This window comes from Schistocerca serialis, chromosome 5, assembly GCF_023864345.2.
Source record: "Schistocerca serialis cubense isolate TAMUIC-IGC-003099 chromosome 5, iqSchSeri2.2, whole genome shotgun sequence".
Classification (NCBI taxonomy): domain Eukaryota; kingdom Metazoa; phylum Arthropoda; class Insecta; order Orthoptera; family Acrididae; genus Schistocerca; species Schistocerca serialis.
Genome location: NC_064642.1, coordinates 740,554,061 through 740,566,557, shown reverse-complemented (window position 1 = coordinate 740,566,557; position 12,497 = coordinate 740,554,061).

Below are 12,497 nucleotides of genomic sequence, written 5' to 3'. Positions count from 1 at the left end.
TTGGGAGAATTTTAGGAAAATGTAGTTCATCTGTAAAGGAGATCGCATATAGGACGCTACTGCGACCTATTTCTGGGTACTGCTCGAATATTCGGGATCCACACCAGCTTGGATTGAAAGAAGACATCGAATCAATTCAGAGGCGAGCTGCTAGATTTGTTACCGATAGGTTCTATGAGTATGCATGTGTTACGGATAGGCTTCTGGAGCTCAAGCGGGACTGACTGGAGGGAAGAAGACATTCATATCGAAGAACACTGCTGAGAAAAATTTACAGAGCTGGCATCTCAAACTGACTCCAGATCCTGTCTCACGGTTCTAATGAATTCAAGTTGCAGCGGCACCTCTACCACCGATGGTACCGGTAAAAACTCGAACTGGTAGGAGCGCCACGTGCAACGTATCCTCTTACTACCAGTACTGGTAAAACTAAACCTCGTAGGAAAATTACGGTCGCTTTTATGTCATACAGCTCCTGCAAGCTACACTCTATAGTTCTGGTTTTTCTAAATTCACGTGGTCCACGAAATCACAGGCCTCTGAGTCGTTACTGCTGATGTACTAACGGAAATTAGCGTTTGGAGTCATTGGCCGGGAGGCCCCTTACGGGGCAGGTCTTATTACATTCGACGCCACATTGGGCGACCTGCGCGACGGATGGGGACGAAATGATGAAGAAGACAACATAACACCCAGTCACTGAGCGGAGAAATTCCCCGACCCACGACCCAGTCAGGAATCGAACCCGGGCCCCTTAGGACGACAGTCCGTCACGCTGACCATTCAGCTATCGGGGCAGACGGTATATTAATGATTTATAGCGGGTGGGCTCAAACAACCGGTAAAAATCTAAAGGCGACGGATAACGCAATCTTTTTTTTTTAACCACTACAGAAGGCACCTATGCAGGGCTTAATGGGCAGCATAGAGCCTTTATTTACTTTCATTTGTCGACCCAGTATGTGACTGAGAAGTGACTAAGTTTAGGTTTCACCTATTCTTTATGTGGTTTGTGTTAAAGGGAGGAAATAATCAGTCGACGATATAGATTAATTGATGGTTATTTAATACCTATTGCATTTCAACTCATAGCCGAGTATTTATTGGAATAGTTAGTGCCCATTCTTATGCAATAGAAGGGGCTCTCATATTACACATCATTACAATTGGTCTCTCTAGTTAACATGATTTTCATTCGCCACGTAATTATGGAAAGGGAGAGGGGAGCGTAAACCTGGCTTCAAAGGAATTTTATGCATGCACACAACTATATTTAAACCCATGCTTTCTATTGATATTACGTTTAATTACTACAGGAAATGCAGAACAATTTCAGCAAAGACACTACAAGCGAACTCGGTCAGGGTGGAAGAGTATTTGTCTAAACATTTCAATTTTCACTAGAAAGGTACGCTGAAGAGAGATAGCAAGTGGTGCACTTGACTATGACTGCCAATTTTGGTTTAATCATGCGTTCCAAAACAACTTACATTACCAAGCTGGGGGGGGGGGGGGGGGACAAGAACATTTACTATGATGTGGCGGGAAAATTTCGCAAGTCTTTATCCCATCAATGGGCATTGAAATCAGAACTTTTCCTAGATACAAAAGTTTAAACCGTATATTGTAGGTAATGGGACAACATGGCAAGCAAATCAAATAATTACGGGGGAGTGGGGGACAAGAGACATTTACTAATTATCACCATGATACTATTCCACAAATGTACCCAAGTTGCGGTAGCCAACAGAAATGCAAAAATACCGACACACAAGATTATTCGTTCCCTATCTTACACACACGCACTATCGTATAGTTATTCACTCGTCTACTGTACATTTCCAGACCGAAACTCCACTTCATCAATGTGGCGGTTGCTCCAACCGACCACGTGGTGGGAAACCAAGTATCCAAAGAAAACGCATGAAAAATTACAAAAATACCCTAAATATTACTGTGAAATAAACACCACATTAAAATACATCGAATGAGTTAACTTCGGTTACGCACAGAGCAACAATACGACTGTGAGCTTAAGGTCCATGGTGCGTGGCCTGACCAAGGCACAAACGGAAAGTTCTTATTGAAATTTGACCAAATTACCAAAATAAACTCCCTTATTGGGGTTTCATGGTTATCTTACACCTGATTTCAACATCTGAACTTCAGTAACGAACAGTTTGAAACATTCTAATACCTTTGTTAATATTACCGTAAGTCGAGAGCTGCGTCTCCACGTCTGCCCAGCTACCCAGGAACCACTGGACCTGCGGCCACATAGCGTAACCGCTGCTCGTTCAAAAGGTGGTGGAGGGCGTGATTCGCCGACCTGGCAGAGCCAATACTTGTGCCTCGGAGACCTCTCTTACCTGACTTGCACACTTTCTTTCCCAAACTTGTTCGCGTTTAGGGGTTGGTACTATCCTACCACAGAACCACTCTATTCATGCAATGCTACAACTTTTGGCTAAAGCTTTCTGCTGATTCACATAATATCTCATTCATACAGCCCCGGTCGCACAAGAAAAAGGCTGCAGGGAAACGTGGCACACACGACACAAAAATCAATAAATAAACACCGTTTGGTCCATTCTCTCCTGCTTGTTACCCACTGATTTCATTGTGACAAGCGTCTAGGGGTGACAGGTAACGTCATGGGGAACAACTATTGACGGAGACAAAACATTCGTTGACGCTTTCCGGCGACGCTGGACGCGTCTTTGTATTCCGTATGCCACTGAAAGCCGGCAGGGTTTAGGCACACTGCGACATATGTATGTCTTGTGTGTTGCCTGTATTCCAGTCATAACCTCCGTATATAAGGGGTTGGCCCATCGAAATTAAAGTTCCTCATTCGCTTCTAAAATATCTTTCTCCGCTTAGGCATTCACTCTTAATGTTTTCTTGGTGAAAAACACCGTATCTATTTACTGGGGAGGGGGGGGGGGGGGTGCAGCACACCTGATTAGTAGATCCTGCTAGTTCAGAGAAATCTCGCCGTCCCATGGCCGTAGAATACTAAAGGAGGCCTGACGTCACTGGGAAGAGTCAGCGAGTATTTGGCTCTACAAAATATTTTCTCCGTGACGAGTTATATCAGCCCTAGACGTTTGATGCAAAGCATCCTGTACATCTACATCTACATCCACATGAATGGTCTGCAAAACACTTTTACTTGCCTGGCAGAGGGTTCATCGAATCACCTGCGCAATTCTCTGTCATTCCAATAGCGTATAGAGCGCGGAAAGAACGAACACATATATCTTCCCATACGAGCTCTGAATTCCCTTATTTTATCGTGGTGATCATTTCTCCCTAAAAACGTTAGTGTCAAAAAAATATTTTCGCATTCGGAGGGAAGTTGGTAATTGGAATTTCGTGAGAAAGTTCCGTCGCAACCAAAAACGCTTTTCTTTTAATGATGTCCAGCCCAAATCCTATTTCATTTCAGTGCCGCTTCCTCCCCTACTTCACGATAATACAAAACGTGCTGCCCTTCTTTGAACTTTTTCGATGTACTGCTTCAGTGCTCTCTAGTAAGGATACCACACGGCGCAGCAGTATTCTAAAAGAGGACGGACAAGCGTAGTGTTGGCAGTCTCATTTGTAGATCTGTTACATTTACTAACTGTCCTGCCAATGACGCGGTCTTTGGTTAGCCCCCGCCACAACATTTTCTGTGTGTTCCTTCCAATTTAAGTTGTTCGAAATTTAATTCCTAGGTATTTAGTGGAATTTACGGCCTTTATATTTGACTGATTTAATGTGTAACCGAAGTTTAACGGATTCCTTTTATCACTCATGTGGATGGCCTCACACTTCCGTTATTTAGGGTCAATTCCCGATTTTCGCACCACTCAGATATCTTTTCTAAAACGTTTTGCAGTTTGTTTTGATCTTCTAATGACTTTATAAGTCGATAGACGACAGCATCATCTGCAAACAACCCTAAGACGGCTGCTCAGATTATCTCCCAAATCGTTTCTATATATAAGGAACAGCAAAGGGCCTATAACACTACCTTGGGGAACGCAAGAAATCACTTCTGTTTTACTCCATGACTTTCCGTCAATTACTACGAACTGTGCCTCTCTTACAGGAAGTCACTAATCCAGTCACATAACTGAGACGATATTCCATAAGAACACAATTTCACTATAAGCTGCTTGTATGGTACAGTGTCTGGAAATCCAGAAATACGGAATCGATCTGAAATCCCTTGTGAATAAGACTCAACACTTCATGCAAAGAAAGAGCTAGATTTGTTTCATAAGAACGATGTTTTCTAAACCCATGTTGACTGTGTGTCAATACACCCTTTTCTTCGAGGTAATTCATATTGTTCGAACACAATGTATGGTCCAGTATCCTGCTGCAAATCGCCGTTAATGATATAGGCCTGTAATTAAGTGGATTACTTCTACTACTTTCTTGAATTTTGGTGTTACCTATGCAACTTTCCAGTCTTGGATCTTTCGTCGAACATATGGTTGTATATGAGTGTTACGTATGGAGCTATTGCATCAGCAAACTCTGAGAGGAATGTAATTGGTATACAGTCTAGACCAGAAGACTAGATTTTTTAAGGGATTTAAATTACTTCAATACTCCCAGGATATTTACTTCTACGTTACTCATGATGGCAGCTGTTCATGATTCGAATTCTGGAATATTTTCTTCGTCTCCTTCTGTGAAGGCATTTCGGAGGGCTGTGTTTAGTAACTCTGCCTTGGCAGCACTGTCTTTGATAGTACCAACATTGTATCGCGCAGAGAAGGCATTGATTGTTTCCTGCCGCTATCATACTTCACATACGACCAGAATCTCTTTGGATTTTCTGCCGGGTTTCGAGACAAAGTTTCGTTGTGGAAACTCTTATAAGCATCTCACATTGAAGCCCGCGCTAAATTTCGAGCTTCTGTGAAAGATCGCCAATCTTGGGTATTATGCGTCTGTTTAAATTCGGCATGTTTGTTTCTGCAACAGTGTTCTGACCCGTTTTGTGTACCAAGAAGGATCAGCTCCGTCGTTTGTTAATTTATTTGGTAAAAATCTCTCAATTGCTGCCGATACTATTTCTCTGAATACATCTACACATATATCATTAATTTGGAAGGAGTGGAGATTGTCTCTCAGGAAGGCGTCAAGTGAATTTTTATCTGCTTTTTTCAATAGGTATACTTTTCGTTTGTTTTTGGAGGATTTGGGGATTACAGTATTCAATCTCTCCACGACAACCCTGTGTTCGCTACTACCTGTTTCCGTTTTAATGCTCGTTATTAATTCAGGATTATTTGTTGCTAAGAGGTCAAGTGTGTTTCCACAACCGTTTACTATTCGCATGGGCTCATGAACTAACTGCTCGAAATAATTTTCAGAGAATACGTTTAGCACAATGATGTTTTCTGCGTATATCTGGAATTAAACATGTATTTTCGCTAACATATCGAGGGTAAATTAAAGTCATCACCAACTATGATCGTATGAGTAGGCTACATGTTTGAAATCAAACTCATGTTTTCTTGGAATCTTTCAGCAACTGTATCATCTGAATTGGGAGATCGGTAAAAGGATTGAATTATTTTTTTTATTCCGGTTGCCAACATTGACCTCTGCCCATACTCACAGGAACTATCTACTTCAATTTCGCCACAAGATAAACTACTTCTAACAGCAACAAACACGCCAACGCCAACAGTGTTTAGCCTATCTTTTCGGAACACTGTTAGGCTCTTCGCAGAAATTTCCGCTGAGCTTATCTCCAGCGTTAGCCAGCTTTCAGTGCCTATAACGATTTTAGCACCAGTGCTTGGAGCTCAGGTGCTTTCCCAACACAGCTACAGCAATTTACAACTGTTATATCGATGGTTCCTGTATCTTCGTTCTTCCTGTGTTCGGCCTGCAGCCCTTCTTGTGTTTTCCGGAGACACTCTAACCTAAAAAACCTCCCAGTCCACGCCACACAGCCCCCTGATACCCGTGTAGCCGCCTAATGCGTATAGTGGAGTCCTAAACTATTCAGCAGAACCCGAAACCCAACCATCCTTTGGCGCAAGTCGAGGAATCTGCAGTCTACACGGTCGCAGAACCGTCTGAGCCTCTGATTCAGACCCTCCAATCGATCATGTCAAATATCCTGCAAATGGTCAGCTCTGCGTTCATCTTAAACGCAAGACTTGCAGCATTTGTAACTTCTATTAGCCGCTCGAAGCCAGAGAGAATCTCTTGTGATCCAAAGTGACACACATCATTTGTACCGACGTGAGCAACCACCTGCAGTTAGCTACACCCTGTGCTCTTCATGGCATCCGGGAGGACCCGTTCCACATCTGGAATGACTCCACCCCGATGCACATGGAGTGCACCTTGGTTTTCTTTCTCTTCTTGGCAGCTATGTCCCTAAGGGGCCCCATAACGCGCCTAACGTTGCAGCTCCCAACAATCAATAAACCCACCCTGTGTGACTGTCCAGATCTTGCAGGCTGAGAAGTTTCCTCTGAAATACTACATGCGACAGCATCTGGCTCAGCGACAGCGATAGTCACAGACAGTGCCTGGAACCTTTTCGTCAGACAAACCGGGGATACCTTACGTGCGGCCGCCTGGAAAGTCTTTCTCCACCTGCTTCGCCCTGGGGCGACCTCACACTCGACCACAGGTGAGGGGTCAACCTCAGTGCGAGCAGTAACTGGTCTGGCCACCGCTGAGGACCGATCGGAGGACTCCGACGTGCTGGACGTCCGTTGGATCCCCACGGCCGGCCCACAACAGTGGTGACCATCCACTGCAGCCTCAAGCTGTGTAACCGAAGCCATCATAGCCTGAAGCTGAGAGCGAGGTGTCACCAACTCGGCTCGCATCCACACACAACAATCGCAGTCCCTGTCCATACTAAAGACCGTGGAAAACTTAACTATGTAGATAAACGAACTATCGGCACGTGCTACGCAACTCTACGTAGGCCACGACGAAAATGCAGGAACTGTGTCTAATAAATTAGATTAATACGCAGAGATTAAAAAACCTAACTACTGAAGCACGCAGGTGAAACTAAATAATTCGCCTTTGATTAGGAACTTGTAATATATCAGAAAATCGATTTACAGTCCGATGGAAACGAAAACGCGAGAACTGTGGCTATTAGATATCAGCTTCACTAACTTCAATGCAGATGATCAAAGGATGAAATAGACTCCTTTCAGTTTCTCTAGAACCAATAGGCTGCTATTACATTACAAAACGTATCACTTTCATCAATACACAGCACAACTCTTAATTTCAGTAAACCAATATCTGCTATTTCTCGCATGAACATAAACAGAACTTTAATGTTGTTGTGGTCTTCAGTCTAGAGACTGGTTTGATGCAATTCTCCATGCTACTCTATCCTGTGCAAGCTTCTTCATCTCCCAGTACCTACTACAACTTACATCCTTCTGAATCTGCTTAGCGTATTCGTCTCTTGGTCTCCCTCTACGATTTTTACCCTCCACGCTACCCTCCAATATTAAACTGGTGATCCCTCTATGCCTAAGAACGTGTCCTACCAACCGATTCCTTCTTCTAGTCAAGTTGTGCCACAAATTTCTCTTCTTCCCGATCCTCTTCAGTACCTCCTCATTAGTTATGTGATCTACCCACCTAATCTTCAGCAACCTTCTATAGCACCACATTTCGAAAACTTCTATTCTCTTCTTGTCTAAACTATTTATCGTCCACATTTCACTTCCACTCCATACAAATACTTTCAGAAACGACTTCCTCACACTTAAATCTATACTCGATGTTAACAAATTTCTCTTCTTTAGAAACGCTTTCCTTTCCATTGCCAGTTTACATTTTATATCCTCTCTACTTCGAGCATCATCAGTTATTTTGCTCCCCAAATAGGAAAATTCATTTACTACTTTAAGTGTCTCATTTCCTAATCTAATTCCCTCAACATCACCCGATTTAATTCGACTACATTCCATTATCCTCGTTTTGCTTTTGTTGATGTTCATCTTATATCCTCCTTCCAAGACACTGTCAATTCCTTTCAGCTGCTCTTCCAGGCCCTTTGCTGTCTCTGACAGAATTGCAATATCATCGGCGAACCTCAGAGTTTTTATTTCTTTCCCATGGATTTTATTTCCTACTCCGAATTTTTCTTTTGTTTCCTTTACTACTTGCTCAATATACAAACAGAATTTTATACAATCAAAAATATAATTATATAAACCTAAACATATAAAATATAAGCAGAGAGATTTTCTTTCACTTTCATCAAGGTATCCTTTCTTGTATTTAATGACTGTCTCGGAAACTAAAGACAAGCGGTCAATACGTTTTTGTAGGTGTGGTGAGTCTATATGACTCTGACCTTCCTTAACGACAATGCAGAGATGTTTCTTGCTTGTTATGTGAACATCTGTCCACTTCATACGACATCCTTTGGGAAGGCCACACCATATCTTTCAGTACCTTCTGTTCATTCTTTGCTACAGTGAACTTCTTGCACAACGCCGACCGATGTTTTTGTCAATATCCTGTTGTAATGTGAACCCTATCCATATTAAGCGGAATCCACACAATATCGTATGGTTCTAAAACATGTGATAGCTGAAGTTCTGGTCCACACACCCTTCTATTTTCACAATGTCGCCAACTATATCTCCTGAAAAAATTCCCCAAATCGTAAAAAAAGCCCCACCATGTTTAATTGTAAGTAGAATGCATTGCTGGGACATCCTTTCTCCTTCGGATCGGGATGAACGAACAAACGTCCTGCTTCTGGTATCAAAAACCCGAGTTTCGATTCATCTGTGAATAACATTTTCTTCCATTCCTCGGGTATGTTTCTTCGCCCATTCGAGTCTCTTCTTTGTATTTACGGGCTTTCCTCCCTGCCGCATGTCCGTCCAAACCGGCACCACTCAGTCTCCTTTTCCTGTTGCAGCAGAAATGTTTTTATGGTCATTTCTGCCAGTTCTTCTCGTAGTTTTGCTGCTGTTTGAACCTATTTCTCTCTCTAGTAATACTTAAGGGGCTCCGGAACGCCCTATACTTGTAATGTTAAAATAACGCTTATAAATTACATCTTTCCTCACAAAGTATTTGAGGTAGTAAGTTGAACTTTTTACAGATTATTTATTGGAATTTGGGCTACAACTTAACACAGGGATTTTACAAAATTTTAGTTCAGTTATTAAAGATGATTTTTTTTCAATTGTAATGAAAATTCACAACATTTTTTTGCAATTTTTTATTTATATATTCAAAAATATACAGTTTTTTGGAAAAAGGCTGTGTTAAATTGTGCAGAAGGTACTGTGTAACATTTACTGAAAGTTTGAAACAAATATGTTTGGAAGATCCTTAGAAAACATGTAATTAGTATGAGAAAATAAAAGTTTTGGGAATCGAGCGACAAAGATTGGATTAACTTTTTAGTGCATTCCAGGTCCATAGGATGGATTATCTTCATCCTCTGCAAACTCCTCCTCCAGCTTCCTCTTGTTCCTCCTCCTGTTTACTCTTGCTTGTATTTCTAGACTCTTTACAGCCCTGTCTGCAGCCCGAAAGCGTTCCTTGTCTAAAGCAAGCATCGCTCGTACCATGTTAGAACCTATCTTCAATCCCATTTTCTTCAGTTGCAGTTACTGCAACACTGTTCCAAAAGGTGGTCATGTATGAACACTTATCACATTTCAGTTGTATTTCACTAGCAAGTCCTACGTGCTTTATTATGGAGAGTTCCAGACCAACTTCACTACAATGAATACATCTTACACAGTTTGAAAAAATTCCTTTGAGAACCGACATATCAAATATTTCATTCACATCCGATTCGCCCATAAAACATTCATAGTTTTCACTCATTGAACCAAGCTTCTTCTGTGAAGTATTTTCTTTCCCACTTTGACTGCTAAAAACAATGGACAATCACACCAGCGATATATATTGAACCATCACAGGTTAGCCACAACACATACTTTATCTCACGTCATTAAAATGTACCTGATGAACACGGACGTTAATAATAACACCATTTGACAGCAGTTTAACAGTGCCACAGTGGGTCACGCCCATGTAGAACACATTTCAAAAAAAATTTAAAAATAGTTGTAGTCTTCGGAATTGAATAAATTATATATCTATTAAAAGGTAATAGTCTGCAGATTCAGAAAACGCAAAAAAGTAAAAATTGAACTTTTCATGATTTTGAGCCTTTCCGGAGGCCCTTAACAAATGTCTTTACTTTTACTTGTTTTATAAGTTCGTCCAGGTCGTGGTTGGTCCTTATTGTTACCTGGTGTCTTTTGCAGTGAAGCGTATGCTGCACTCCCCCTACACACACGCAGCAGTATTTCGCAACTTAGGCCGCAGGTAAAACTGTTTGTCTGAATGTTTAACTATAATACGTTTGTCTGAGGATATATCCAGTGTTGGAGTCATAATAACGACGTGCACACAGAAATGCAATTACCAAATACTAAGCGTTATAAGACTGCATGAAACACATTGCAGATATCATAACACTACAGGGAACCAAACGCGGTATGGAATGGGCATTCATTTGTCACAGAGGTAAACATACCAGTTCAGGCAGTTATTTTTTACACGCACAACACTTTTCAGGATAATACTGCATGTAGATGGTAACAAACACATAATCCTGGCATGTTTACCAATGTTATACTATTCCTTTTCCATAGTATTAGTGTTACTGAAATTAATGAGCACTAGTGTAAAAATTTAGCTACTATAAGTACCTTCACAGTAGTATGCATTCAGCTACAAGAACCAATGTAATGGTCGTTATGTGAACATAGCCAACGCATAGTTTATTTTTCACACCTCTCCTCTTGAATTGGATTTATGCGACTGTTACATCTAAAGTATCTTCAGGAACCCTTGAAAACTGGCAGTTTGGACGTATTCAGTGAGTCAGCACCTACGATGTATAGTTCGGTGTCTTTACCCTGTGGTAAGATTTATACACATTAGTGAGTGCTGCCGCCGTTAAACGCTTGCTGCATTGCTGCAGTTATACACTGTATCCATATGGTCTGGGCAGTTGAAAGTACCAACTGAGGACATAAAATCTGTAACTGGAAAGACTTGCGCCCGGCGAACGGTCTACCCGACGGGAGGCCCTACTCACACGACATTTACATTTTACTAGAAAATTAATTTCAGGATAGCAACAGCGAGCGATGAGTGGTCATAAGATCCAGAACCACAATCTCGCTTTAGGGTGCAGGACTTACCCACATGTGATTTTCTGCTCACCACACAACAAAGCGATGGAACACCACTGTTGTAAATTTGATTCACGTGTCACAATGCACCCTGCTACACGTCGATGGTAGGATTTGTGTACACTGAAAAAACATGTAAGGTGATGCAACAGGGACCGTTACAGCCGGTGGAGAAGTGACTATCATGTCGACACATCTGCATCTGACACCTGATATGGGACACCTGATATGTCTGTAATCTTCTATTGCTGATGAACAACCTGGGAAGACAATGTACTATAGAATTTCGTACACCGATCCTAGGGACAACAGGGATCTACCTAAGCCACACGTGCACATTGTGAGACTATCCAGAGAGACGCAGGAAACAGGTATGATTCACAAGGAAGCGTTTGTGCTTTCTTTGTTTTGAAAGGGGTACCTGTTTCTTAGATTGACTGACGGCGAAGGGACGCCAACAAACTCCAAGACCCCAAGATATACGAGCGAAAGTTTGACGGTTTTCGCGTTATAAACCAGGTTTTTGCTGGGCAGTAGCTTTCTTGGCCACTCAGAAATGCAGGTACACTTGAAATATTCTCAGCGTTTTTCGCAAGAAGATCCGACATGTAAGCCACTAAGAAACCATCAACTGTTGTTGTGAAGAGTCACAAGAAGACCATCTTGGGAACGATATCAGAGTTCCCATGCTACACGCTAATTGCCGTCCACGATCTTTTCGACTCAAAAGATTGGAGAGTTTGGTTGGCATCCTGTATGCAGACCGACAGGAGTCGTTCCCCCACTCGAAAGTTCATTGGGTGACATTGTACACTGTGGCTACCAATTGTAAATATGATACGATGGGAAATTCAAAGTCATGAGGGACAGAGTAAGAGAAAATTAACAAAACTACCGAGCAGGGGTATCCATGAAGATTGAGCGGCATCGTTCTCATCTGACGGATCAATCAATGAGTAGGATGAATTAAATAAGCGGTTAGTCGAAGTATTTGGAAGTCTTTCGGAGAGCATTCTACATATGTGTCTACACACATACCCAGCAAGCTACCGTACGATGCATGGCGGAGGATACCTTGTACAACTACTAGCCATTCCCATTCCTGCTAGATTCACAGACAGAGTGAGTTAAAAACGACTGACTATATATATTTTCGTGTTCCTTACGCGTAATGTACGTCAGCGGTAGTAGAATCGACCTGCAGTCAACTTCAAATGCCAGTTTCATTTTCTCAACAGCTTTTCGCGAAAAGAA